At 41.5% G+C, this 13,434-nt stretch overlaps 1 protein-coding gene and 1 long non-coding RNA gene across 3 annotated transcripts in view; one reads left to right on the forward strand and one right to left on the reverse strand.

The window, feature by feature from the left end:
• CPED1 (cadherin like and PC-esterase domain containing 1) overlaps window positions 1-13,434 on the reverse strand; it is a 590,522-nt gene that overhangs the window by 551,901 nt on the left and 25,187 nt on the right. The window lies entirely within an intron of this gene.
• LOC134932623 (uncharacterized) overlaps window positions 1-13,434 on the forward strand; it is a 115,667-nt gene that overhangs the window by 99,256 nt on the left and 2,977 nt on the right. Inside the window, exons 2-3 of the long non-coding RNA XR_010179427.1 lie at window positions 6,933-7,024; window positions 9,776-9,921. This is a non-coding gene — a long non-coding RNA (uncharacterized LOC134932623). The remainder of the gene's footprint in view (window positions 1-6,932; window positions 7,025-9,775; window positions 9,922-13,434) is intronic.

Raw genomic sequence — 13,434 nt, forward strand, 5'->3', positions numbered from 1 at the left:
CCAATTTTTTTTTATTTCCTGACACACACTTGAAGATGGGAGTAATATGCAACGTCACATGACACACATTTGAAAAAAAAAAAAAAAAAATAAGTTCATAGAATGTTAATGCAAATAAACATGCTCACCATTCTTCCTGGGCCTATTTGAATCCCGGACATGGGTTGCAGAGACTACTTCAGGAGGTATTACACTCCGCATGGGCTCCTCATACTCCAGATATCTTGCAATATAGGCCTGCCCACCACCGGTTTTTCGAGCCGACTTCGCCTCCTTGGTCATCTTGGACTTGACACGTCGCTTTATGTCATAGTACCGTTTGCGGCACATGTCCTCCATCCGCTTGACCACCCCCTCACTATTGACAGAAGCAACAACTTTTGCCCACAACACCGTCTTCTTCCGTGTTGGCACCTTGGCGGACTCAGGCCCAAATAGCTGCTGCTGATAATTCATCAGCTCCCGCACCAATGCCACATTTTCTGCATAACTAAACTTGACATTCCGCCCAGTCTTAGTAGTGGTGCGTGGCTGCGGAGCTGTCTGACTGTCACTATCACTGTCACTTGAGGCTGCTGCAGCAACCTCACCCACCTCCTCCACCTCACTAACCTCACTAACACTCACCTCCTCCACCTGACCGACCTCCTCCCCCTCACTCACACCCTGCACCTCACCCACCTCTGAGTCACACATAATTGTGTGTCTAAACACTTAACACAGGGAAAAAAAATACAAACAACACACTCCTCCACTACCACTACACAACTCACACACACACACACACACACACACACACACACAAACACTGACAAGGGACTATACAGAAAAATAACTTGGACCAAAAATGAGACAAAACCACAAAAAACAAGACTACAAGAATGACAAGATGACTTATAAACACAATACCACACTCAGAAATCGATACCAACACTCCTCACCAAAACACTAATTCACCTACCTCCACAGCACAACCTCCCTCCTCCTCACCACTAACTAAACCCACAAGGTGCGGACGGTTTGGGGCGTATTTATATGGTTGCGCACAGACACTCCTACCATCTGAAATACAACCAATCACGAACGGGGATGAAAATCGAAACTAAAAGTGAAAATGCGTCCGGGGTCTTAAAAAAACCCTGCCGCGTTTAACTTAGAAAAAATACCAGAAAAAACAACCAAAAGACGTACGCAAATGACAATGACGGCCGAGAATGGTCCAAAAAAACCCGACTGGCATCGACATCGGAAAACACGAAAATCATAAAGTCGACTGCTTCGTAACTTGCCGTATATAGTTTCAAAAAGTTGCATGAAAATGCACCCGATACAAGATGAGTTTAAACACTACACAATCCGACACAAACACGAATATTAGTAAATATTGGCCTTGGTTTGAAGCTATATCACAGTTTTTTAGGTCACTGTCTCTATAGGTTCTTATAATATATAATTGTTCTTAATAAATGTGATTGATTTTTATTGATACTGGGCGGTATTAATTTTGGTCTTGAGAAATAACTATTTCATAAAATCTACAAGCAGATTAAATCAGCGCTTTCCTATTGTTTTTCTTTGTTTTGCTGAATATGAGGGGTTTATAAACCAATTACCCCTGGGAAAGCAGCTAGTTTTCTCTGTTCAATAAAGTCGCCAGGTTTTGTTGGTTTTTTTACTATAGAAGCGCACTGTGCACCCAGTTAGCAGTATCAACCTACGCTTTGCCTCTCAGATGGGGGGATCTGGTGTAGCTTATAGGGGGGTGTAGTGCAGTGATGTAGTGTACCATATAGGGTATGTAGTGTGGTGATGTATTACAGTATATTGGGGCATGTAGTGCACCGATGTGGTGTAGCATATAAGGGGATGTAGTGTAGTGATGTAGTGTAGCACATAGGGTATGTAGTGCAGTGCATAGGGGCATGTAGTGTAGTGATGTAGTTCATCGTGTAGGGGATGTAGTGTAGTGATGTAGTGCAGTGGATAGGGGAGTAGCGCAGTGATGAAGTATTATGATATAGTGCAATGTGTGGGGACACACAGAGGAGCATGTAATTGAACACGCTGGCGGGGCATGTGACGCATAGGGCATGTGAGGTACAAAGGGGAATATTGTCCAGTAGTATCCCATTTTTTTCAAAATGTTTGATTATCTGATTATTTTAGTCTGATAGGGTTTTTTGTGTGTGTGGGTTTTTTTTTTTTTTTTTCCAAATTACTGCCTTGCCCCGGGTGACGAAAATCCTAGTTTCGGCCCTGATAGTACGTAACACCTACTACTGCGTAGCCTACTACTAAAAGTAAATATGGTTGGAAACCGTATATGATGTGTCACTTTCTGTGAAGTACTCAGGGATGGAACAAAACATTGCTGGGCCACAGTGACATGTGGTCAGGGTAGGCGGGGGAGGTAGAATTTGTATTAGAATTATACAAAGAAGTTATTTATAACTTAGAAATATCATCTTTGTATTAGTCATATCATCTTTGTGTTATTTTAATAATTTGTGGTCAAAACTCCCCACTAAGTCATATATGTGTGTGTAAATGTTACCCTGATACTAGCCAGTACCTCACCAACCATTGACCGTCCTCATCTCTTGTGTCATTTTCTTTTTTTAATCTTGCTTACAGGGCTGCCATCAGAAATTGTGGTGCCCAAGAATGACAAAATAGGCACTCCCCCTCCCCTTCCCACACCCCAAAAAAAACAATGCAATGCTGTCTGTCCTCCCAGAGTCCCATTCTGCTCTTCTATTTCACATTCACTGAACTCGCTCTCAGGTGCTAGCATGTACTGTACAAGCAGTGGCAAACTACTACTGCCATTGAAGGGTCTGCAGTAGCTATTGGGCTGGCCCCTTCCTACAAAGGAACCTGTGTAAAGGGCCCCATACACTAGAACGATATAGTCTAGAGGCTGAAGTCTGGGCGATTTCCCTTGAACTCTCCCGAGAGCTTCCCGGGAGTGTTTATATACGATTCCAAACGATTTGGTACAATGTGACTTTTTGGAGCATGCTATACATCACATAGGATATGTCAAGCGCCTACATATCGCATAGGATGTATTGCATGCATTCACAGGTACGCTCAGATGCATCTGATGGGCTGGATTAGGGTGCTTCAAACTTTCTACTATAGATCACAAGCGATATATCGTGAGCACAAAAACTACCGTTCGATTCCATACAATTCCACTTGATCACGACAAATAACGAGTGCAGCACCAACAACCTGGAGGAGTCGACCCAACGCTCACGGGGCAGCGCGTCGGATTGGATCAGATTGGATACACAGCAAAAATGCATGATTTCACCCAATATATAGTCCCGAGCAGAGGCGGATTGGCCATAGGGTTTACAGGGAAGATCTCTGGTGAGCCGACGCATCCGCGGGGCCTGTTTTGTTTGAGGACATGTGGTCATTTTTATAGACATAATGAATAAGATGCAAAATAATTTGCATATATGAAAATTACGTTGCCACTTAGCCTGTGATTGCAGATGATCTAGTGCAGGCCTGGCCAACCTGTGGCTCTCCAGCTGTTGTAAAACTACAAGTCCCATCATGCTTTGCCACAGTTTTGCTATTAGGGAATGCTAAAACTGTGGCAAGGCATGCTTGGATGTGTAGTTTCACAACATCTGGAGAGCCACAGGTTGGCCAGGCCTGATCTAGTGTATGCTCTATCTGCCTGCTTGGCTGACATATAAGATTGAGTGAATAGTGATTGGGATACGGTTGGTGTAATAAGCAAGAAAATATATCTTTCTAAAGAATGATATAGTTTCCTAAATTCTGAAGGAGTATCATATAATGTGCTCATAATATTTAATTGTATTTCTTTTTAACTTCCCCCGTGATGCTGGACATGCCCACTATCTGGAAAGTCTTGGGGGGAGGGTGCTGCTGCCATGGCCCATGGCTAGACCTTACACCTCTGGTGCTGCCCATGTGGGGCCACTAGTACAAATTTTTCCAGGGCTGCTTTATGTTTCCAATCCGCCCCTGGTCCCGAGTGACCAAATTGAGCTGAATTTGAGCAAAATCGTTCTAGTGTATGGGGCCCTTAACTCACGGATGTCCTGGTTTAAAGGGTTTGAAGGTATAGTATGACGCGGCGCCTTCTGAGTGACGTCATCTAGCTGCTCCCCCGCCTTACTGCTAAACGCAGCGGTAGCGGTGAAAACATCTGAAGCCGTGGACAGCCAGTCTCCATCTCAAGGCTGAGGAATCCCACGGATATTAAAAGTAGGGATAGGTAGGGCAAAGCAAAATCGGACTGGCTAAAAATTCCTTTACCACAAAATGCTCCAAAAGGAGCTGTAAACATTGTTTTTTTAACAAACAAATTTCTTTTTTACAGGTGCCACTCATGTAAGTAGCGCTCACTTTTATTACTATATCCTATTTTATATGAGCTGCTTTTATAAATACAGGCGCAGAATACATATTTACTTTAAATGAATTACATTGATACTTTTTTTATTATTATTATTATTATTATTATATGTCTGAGAAAATAAATTATATTTATTTTTAGGTTTGTAACAGTTTTGAAACTATATTAATCACTCACAGGGAGTTCTTGGAGTTTCAGTCAATACTACTTACTGTAAAAACAACAAATAATAGTTTGCCTTTTTGAACTATAGTACGTTGACTATTTAATATATATAGAAACAGAGAAGTGGACAAACGAGCTCTCTTGGCAATTTATACCTGTGTGACTAATAATAATCATTGATATTAGCAGCTTTCTCACCAATAATATTTCATTTTCAATATATTTGTGTGGACATGATAACAAACGTAATGTAAATGCATCCAGATTGCATGAAATTAACTTTTTCATACACAGCTTAATTAATAACACTCATGATAGCACTCATGATGCGGAATAAAAGTGATTACTATGCTACCCTAGTAGTTATATCCAGCATAGAAAACAATAGAATGTGCACAATGTTTACAAAGAGAGTATAGGAACACCAAAATCACCAAAATAAAGCAAATGTGTAAATCTAGGGCTGTTGCAGAGCAGTTGGTAAATATAAAAAGTGAATATACAGTACCAGCTGCAAGTGAGCTGAGGAACAGTGTGCTTCTACGTTTATTGCAACCAAATGTGGAATTTTAATAGAATGTAATTCTACCTGAGGTTATTGTGGCATTCCTGGAAAAGTAGATACTGACTGATTTACCAGGGCCAGTTTCAAAAGCTGGAAGGCAAATGTGCTCTTCAATATAGACATGTAGGTGCATTTCTGCAGGATGCATATAAAAAAAAGCAATAAATGTGCTATAAACAAGATTTAAAAAATGACACAAGGGTAGAATTAGTTGTATTAGTGAGGTGCGGTGAGGTCAATGGATGAGGAGGCACTGGCTAGTATTAGAGCCCGATTTACACACATGTAAGACCCCCATGGCTCATATTGACATAAGACAAAGGTGTAGCAGTATATACTTTGTTAAGGTGTGTGTGTGTGTGTGTGTGTGTGTGTGTGTGTGTGTGTGTGTGTGTGTGTGTGTGTGTGTGTGTAAGCAATAAATAAAAATGATTTGTGTAAGCAATAAATAAAAATGATTAGAATAATACAAAAACAATATTTCTAAGTTATAAATATCTTCTTTGTATTATTTTAATATTTTTTATACAAACCCTGGAATATGACAGGTGAGGCTCTGCCTCCCATGACTACCCTGACTGCATATTACTGAATTATACATCTCTCTCTCTCTCTACAGTATATACTGTATCTATGTATAATATATAATAGCCCAGATCTGACACTCTGTGACTGAGTGGATAACGATGGGTGTGGCTAGGAGCGCTAGGTCTATCACACCCAGCCCACAGCTGATTGGCTGAGAAATGCCCTCCCACACAGGTTACATCCAATGGGAGGCTCTGCCCTTTGCCTGCTGTGTGTTCCCTGGCCTGGACTTTACAGGGCTGCAGAGGGACTCGCCGTCGGGGGAAAGCTGCGTGCCTGTACAGCAGGAGAATATTATCTTTCACTGTAATGCATATGATATACATAGCACACTGTCTCCGTGTGTAGTAACTTTTATATGTGGTGCAGTACATGTAATTGTTGTGAACCATGAGTGTCAGTGCAGATGTGTAATGATAGCCAGTGGCACATGCTATCCCGCTGTATAACACACAGGAGCCTGGTATAGGTATCTCATCGGTAGTCAGCAATGTAAGGTGCTCCATTGTATGCGTCCCACCGCCAGCGTGTCACGCTTTCTCGGCGGCCGTGAGGGCTGGCTGATGCCGCGTCTCCTGGGCTCTCCCCTTTCCTTCCCTCTCCTCTCCGTATTAGCGGTTGCTGTAACAGCAGCCGGCCAGGGTTCACAGTTGTTATACATTGCTCATAACACAGCCACAGGCCGCCGGCAGCTGCTGTTACAGCAACCGCTAATACGGAGAGGAGAGAGGAGTGGAAAGGACAGCAGACCCCTCACGGTCGCCGAGTAAATGTGACACGCTGCTGGTGGGACGCATACAACGGAGCGGCTTACACTGCTGACTACCGATGATATACCTACAGCGGTCTCCTTTGCCCTTTGCCCATGCAATATTTAACCACTCACAAAATTATGATTGGAGGTAATACTCCATATCATACAAATATTGCACGCCCCAAGGACGTGCGAGGGTTAAAGGGGCATAGCCCCTTGTGACGGTGTGAAGAGCGCCCATAGGGCGTGATGAATCACCTAGTATCTATGTAATTTACATATTACAATTTATGAATAATGTTAATGTAAGATTGACAATACAACTACAGTCTACATGTGATTTCTTTTACAGATATAAAGGGATAGACTTTTTCATTTTGTTAGCAAAATTCTACTATGATGCATGGGATTAGAGTCCCCTATGACACTGCTTTCCCTTTGTCTAAATATCACAGGGATGTCCTGCCACATCATTAAGTACCGTACCCCTAACCTTCACAGCAAGTACCCCTGGGTGGATGTAGAGCCATCAGAGCTGTCATACCAGGTAAGTCACCATTAGACAACCAGACATGTTTTGTTTATATTCTAATCATGTCAACATTTCATCAGTGTTGGCATGATGATTGTCGACCTGGTCAGCATTTTGGTACTGCTCTAAGACAATAGTGATTTGTATTAAATGGCAAATAATATATATAACATATTAAAACTTAAGTGTAACAACCATGGAGTTAACTGTAGACCCTCTGGAACACTGAGTCCATCATTTGAAGGTAGTAATAGTGATTGTGATTTTCAAAAACTTATTAATAATTACTACATAAGCCCAAATACAATAACCTGAAAAATGTGGACAGTGACGTGATTTTGATGATGTGGTCTTAAAACCAATCTGTGCTTTAAATCTGGAGGACTTTTATTGACATTTTGCATGAAATTGCGTTTGAAGTGTATGAAAACATGGAAACCGGAAATCATCCTTTGTAAATCTGGAGCTTCCAAAGGGGGAGACCCTCACTTTTACTGAAGCACAAATTAGCTTGATTTTATTTAACACATAGAAAGCAGGAATACAGCATGATTCTTCAGCTGATGAGGTCTATAATTCTCTAATTAAATTAAAGAAGAAGGAAATAGATTACTCATTGCATGGCAGCACTCTGCTTATAATCGCTCTACGATGATCCCCCGTGGATTTAGAGTAAAAAACTGCCCCACCATTGGACGGAATAATGCAGAATTTTCCATAGATAGATAGCTATCCTCAAATGTAGCTTTGATTTGATGATCCTGGTAATTGAGGAAGTGGGGAGAGAATTAAATAATAAAAGAGTAAAAATTTATACACTTTCCCAAATACATAAACACAACCTGGAGGACAGTTCCTATCAACAACTGGGGAAAAAATCTCTCCAGTGTGAAACCTACTCAAAAATAAAAAAATAAGTACTTACTTTAATACAACCATTCCCATAAACACCTTTGAAATATACAGTTCCAAAAATCCACAAGAATTACAAAAATAAACCATGGCAGACCCATAATATCTGCCAGGGGTTCTTTATACCAACCGGTTTCACAATATTTGGATTGCCTCATTCAGCCTTATGTCATGGCACATAAAATGTTCCTCAAAGATTCCACTTCACTCTTGAAGATGTTACAGCTTTTACCTTCATTAACTGACCACACAATCTTAAATACCCTTGATGTTAAGAACCTGTATATGCTTATACCACACAACAATGGTCTAACAACAACAACAAGAGCCTTTCTGGATGAAGAAGCATTTAAAGAATTGGATCCTGACCTTTTCCTGCAACTATTAATACTTACCTTAAAATGTAATTACTTTTTATTTAATGGCATATACTACAAGCAGAAGACTGGACGTGCCATGGGTTCAAACGTGGCACCAGCCCTCTCCAACATCTATATGTTTGCTCAGAAAAGTAAAAAATATTTTCAGATCCACAACTAGAGGAGAACATCAGCCAATGCGTATGCTACGTCGACGACCTCCTGTTAATACGAAGAGGAGTTGAATTATACTTGAGAAATTTAGTTGAAATGGAATGGATTCAAACTGACCTAGGGCCTAATTCAGATCTAATCATAGCAGCAAATTTGTTAGCAGATGGGCAAAACCATGTGCACTGCAGGGAGGGCAGATATAACATTAGCAGAGAGAGTTAGATTTGGGTGTGGTGTGTTCAAACTAAAATCTAAATTGCAGTGTAAAAATAAAGCAGCCAGTATTTACCCTGCACAGAAACAATATAACCCACCCAAATCTAACTCTCTCTGCACATGTTATATCTGTCCCCCCTGCAGTGCACATGGCTTTGCCCGTCTGCTAACAAATTTGCTGCTACGATCAACTCTGAATTACCCCCTTCGTACAAGTATATATCACTTAGATGTGACCATTCACATAATGTGTAATAAAACCATGACATCTATGTACAGCAAGGAGACAAATTGTAATACCCTGTTGTTTGCAAGCAGCTTCCATCCCCCAATCACAGATGATCAGGGTGGCATGTATCACCAGCAACCCAGAGGAGACAGTGGTTCAGGTTAATGCCATTGTGGAAAAATTTATTAATAAAGGCTATGATAAAAAAAATCTTCAACCAGTAAAAAACGGAAGTTTTAAACATCCCAAGGGAACAACTTTTAACAAATACCAGAAGACACAAAGTACAAAAAATGATTCCCTTGGTAGCAGAAAATTTTTAAATCAAACACGCTTTATCAAGTTTGTGATATATGCCATCAGCTGTCTGTGTGATTTAGTGTATGTGGGATAGACCACAGGTCCTCAATAAAAGCTGCTGTGGAAGGAAAAGATAGCAACCAGTCGCAAGACACTTTAATGAAACAAAGGATGCTTTAAACAGCTTGCAATATCAAATCACAGACCATATCCCCCCACTCTCTAGGGAGGTTGACAGACAAAAAATGCTATTGAAATAAAAAGCCAGAGGGGATTTTCTCTTTGGACACAGAATTTCCAAGAGGACTAAATTAAAAATTTCACAAAAGTGTCTGCATTTAAGAAATTGATTTGTCTGTCTATATTCCTCTTCTAAATAAGACCTGCAGCAGCTTCCTTTACAATTTGCAACATTGTTTCTGAAAAGGCATGTATAGCTTTAACTGTATCTTTTTACAAGTTATGTCTATTTCCTGTTTTACTCATTTGTTACACTTTATATAATTTTTCTGTGCACAGTTAATTTTTTATCACTCGGGCTAAGATTTGCTAATTCTCTAAATATCCGTCTGACAGTGAGCGTTACCTGATATCTATGGTAACCACCCCAGAACCACATGCGGCGCACTGTCATGCAATGATGACAACACTAGCCGTGACTCCCCCGGCTACAAATGGGCAATCCCAAGAACGCACAGTATTGGATACTTATTCACATATAGGTAAGCACTTCTTTGTTTTTTCCTGTTCTCTTCATGTCATATCCTGATGAAAAGACCCACAGGGGCTGGAAACATTGATAACCTGTATTAGAACTGGGGAGTGCTTCCTCATATATGGGATCAGGGACACAGTATGTATATTGTTAACCCTTAGGATGGCACCCAGGCAAGTGACTGAGCAATACATCGAGTGATATATATATATATATATATATATATATATATAATCGGTTAAAGTGGGCCAGAATGGGGCGAACTGCGTTCCGTCACCTCTAACTGCAGGCAGATCCAGTTCTGCCTCTGCCTGGCCACAGCATCAGGTCCCGGCTGCATTGTAAAATTGGCAGTGGCCGCCAGCTGCCTAGTGGCAGCTTCTCATTGACTAATGGTCCGTGATTGGTGCGCAATCGGCGCTAGCTTCAAAAGAGCAGCCCATTCTTTTGAACAGCAGACAGCTGGTCTGCAAGTTAGGACTGTCTGGCGGCTGCTGCCAAGTTTACTGTGCAGCGGGGACCTGATTCTCCAGGCTCCAGCTCCAGCTCTGATGACGGAGGACAGGGGTGATGTGGGGGATGATGAGCAAAGCAGGGGGTGAGATGACGGGGGGGATGATGAGCAAAGCAGGGGGTGAGAATTGGAGTGGTGGTGGTGAGAGAAGCAGGGGGTAAGATTGGGGGGTGGTGAGAGGAGCAGAGGGTGAGATTGGGGGTGGTGGTGAGAGAAGCAGGGGGTAAGATTGGGAGAGGGGTGAGAGGATCAAGTGAGATTGGGGGGATGTGAGAGGAGCAGAGTGTGAGAGAAGAATATTTACCATTTTCCATCCTCTTGCTCATCTCCCCTGCTGACTCACAAAAAAAAGGAGAAAAGAAATGGTCGCACAGACGAAATTAATTTGCAAATCAATTATATGTGTTTGTTCTTTCCCCGCTTATCATTAGACGGATATCACAGTATTATAACCGGGGGAGGTGCTCCTGGAATAAAATTTGACATGAATATAACTAAAGAAAGAAAAGGTATTCCGTACTAGGGTACACTCAAAAGCGAATACACTGATATTTCCTAAAAGTCAACGCCCCATAGGGGAGAGGACCAATAAGAAATTAAAATATAACTCTTATTGATATACGTTAAAGCTTGCGAAATATGTGCAAGTGAAAAAATAATATTGATAATGAAAAAATTATAATAAAAATTGTACTAAATAAATGTGATATTAAAAAGCTGAACCACTGTATGAATGTGTGTGGTATTTGTTCTTCCAATGAAAAGTGTGTATCACTTAATTCTGTGGTTTCATCAGATGCTGCTACAACAGTTACAATACTGTAGCAGCTTGTGACAGGGAGAGTGCTTGTATCAATTTGACTATAATGACCTCATTCTTTTATGCCTAATTCACCTCACACACTAACATGGAGTATATCTGGCGTCTAAATATCATTGAGGCATAACACGCACCCGTCTCCTAACATAGTGTTGTCTACCACAGTTATATATTAAATTAATAAATATTTGTGGATACACACATGGAAAGTAATAAATAAATAAATAAGCTGCTAAATTTAATTCATTAATGAAAAATAGTGAAAGTCCACTTATTATACACAATAGTCCTTTGCATATATAATATGAAATGTCCCCATCAATGTCAATAATTAGAGACCAGAGATCCAAAGACCAATATATTATATAGGGGGCATAGAAGAAAATAACCCTATGTTTTCACTATCTTATGGGCTGAACTGTCAACTGTAGGTATAGCGGGCAACAATAATCTCACTGTGCATAATGGATATTTACCCTGCACCCACGTTTTAAAGATTAATCTGTATTGCTATGCCCTGACATGATAGTCTAATAATAGAGCAGCATCAATCAGCATCCACTGTCTCAAATATACAATATATCGTGACGTCGGATGTTTGACTAGTGACAGCCGGCGTCTCCGGGCACTGACAGTTTGAATGTATCACAAAGCCCTAACACCTTGATCTTATGAATTGCAGCCGGCGTCTCCCAGCTGCAGCTATAGGTGGTATGTGTGAGGTAACAGTGGGTTATTGAATAATGATCCGACTGACCGCGGCCGGCGTCTCTCTGTTCGCGTGGTCAGAACAGTTTAATCCGACTGACCGCGGCCGGCGTCTCCCGGTTCACGTGGTCAGAACAGATATTGCCGGACTATGACGTGTTCAATAGGCGCAAAAACCAGCTTAACGGATCCTTTTCTCAGGTATCGGTTAGTGGTGTGAATGCGCCTACAGTGCAGCCGTTCGTAGTGTAACCCATACTTGCCTACCTGACCCTCTCCATGAGGGAGAAACTGCTCTGTTCCTGGACTTTCCTGGTAATGTATGATTGCCATCACCTGTGGTGAGCTAGTTAATTGATAAGAAAGGAGTTTCACCACAGGTGATGGCAATCATACATTACCAGGAAAGTCCAGAAACAGAGCATTTTCTCCCTCATGGAGAGGGTCAGGTAGGCAAGTATGGACTGTAACCGTGCTGCTAGCAAGTACGTCATACGACAGCTAACACTAAGTATGTCACTATTAAAGTTGAAGCAGCAATTTAACATATATCGGGGGTAATTCCAAGTTGATCGCAGCAGGAAATTTTTTAGCAGTTGGGCAAAACCATGTGCACTGCAGGGGAGGCAGATATAACATGTGCAGAGAGAGTTAGATTTGGGTGTGGTAAATTCAATCTGCAATCTAAATTTTAGTGTAAAAATAAAGCAGTCAGTATTTACCCTGCACAGAAACAATATAACCCACCCAAATCTAACTCTCTCTGCACATGTTATATCTGCCCCCCCCCCCCCTGCAGTGCACATCGTTTTGCCCAACTGCAAAAAAAATCTCCTGCTGCGATAAACTTTGAATTACCCCCATCATACACACACAAACATTTCGCATTATTAATGGCTTAAATACCCATAGTGGTTGAGCTAACAGAAGGACGGACACGTTTCAAGCGTGACCTGTCCTGCCAGGACGGGTCACGATTGAAACGTGTCCATCCTTCTGTTAGCTCAACCACTATGGGTATTTAAGCCATTAATAATGTGAAATGTTTGTGTGTGTATGATATATGTTAAATTGCTGCTTCAACTTTAATAGTGACATACTTAGCGTTAGCTGTCGTATGTGTGACGTGCTTGCTAGCAGCACGGTTACACTACGAACGGCTGCACTGTAGGCGCATTCACACCGCTAACCGATACCTGAGAACAGGATCCGTTAAGCTGGTTGTTGCGCCTATTGAACACGTCATAGTCTGGCAATATCTGTTCTGACCACGTGAACCGGGAGACGCCGGCCGCGGTCAGTCGGATTAAACTGTTCTAACCGCATGAACCGGGAGATGCCGGCCGCGGTCAGTCGGATCATTATTCAATAACCCACTGTTACCTCACACATACCATATTGATGCTGCTCTATTATTAGACTATCATGTCAGGGCATAGCAATACAGATTAATCTTTAAAACGTGGGTGCAGGGTAAA

The sequence above is a fragment of the Pseudophryne corroboree genome, chromosome 6 (genome assembly GCF_028390025.1).
Source record: "Pseudophryne corroboree isolate aPseCor3 chromosome 6, aPseCor3.hap2, whole genome shotgun sequence".
NCBI classification, from domain to species: Eukaryota; Metazoa; Chordata; class Amphibia; order Anura; family Myobatrachidae; genus Pseudophryne; species Pseudophryne corroboree.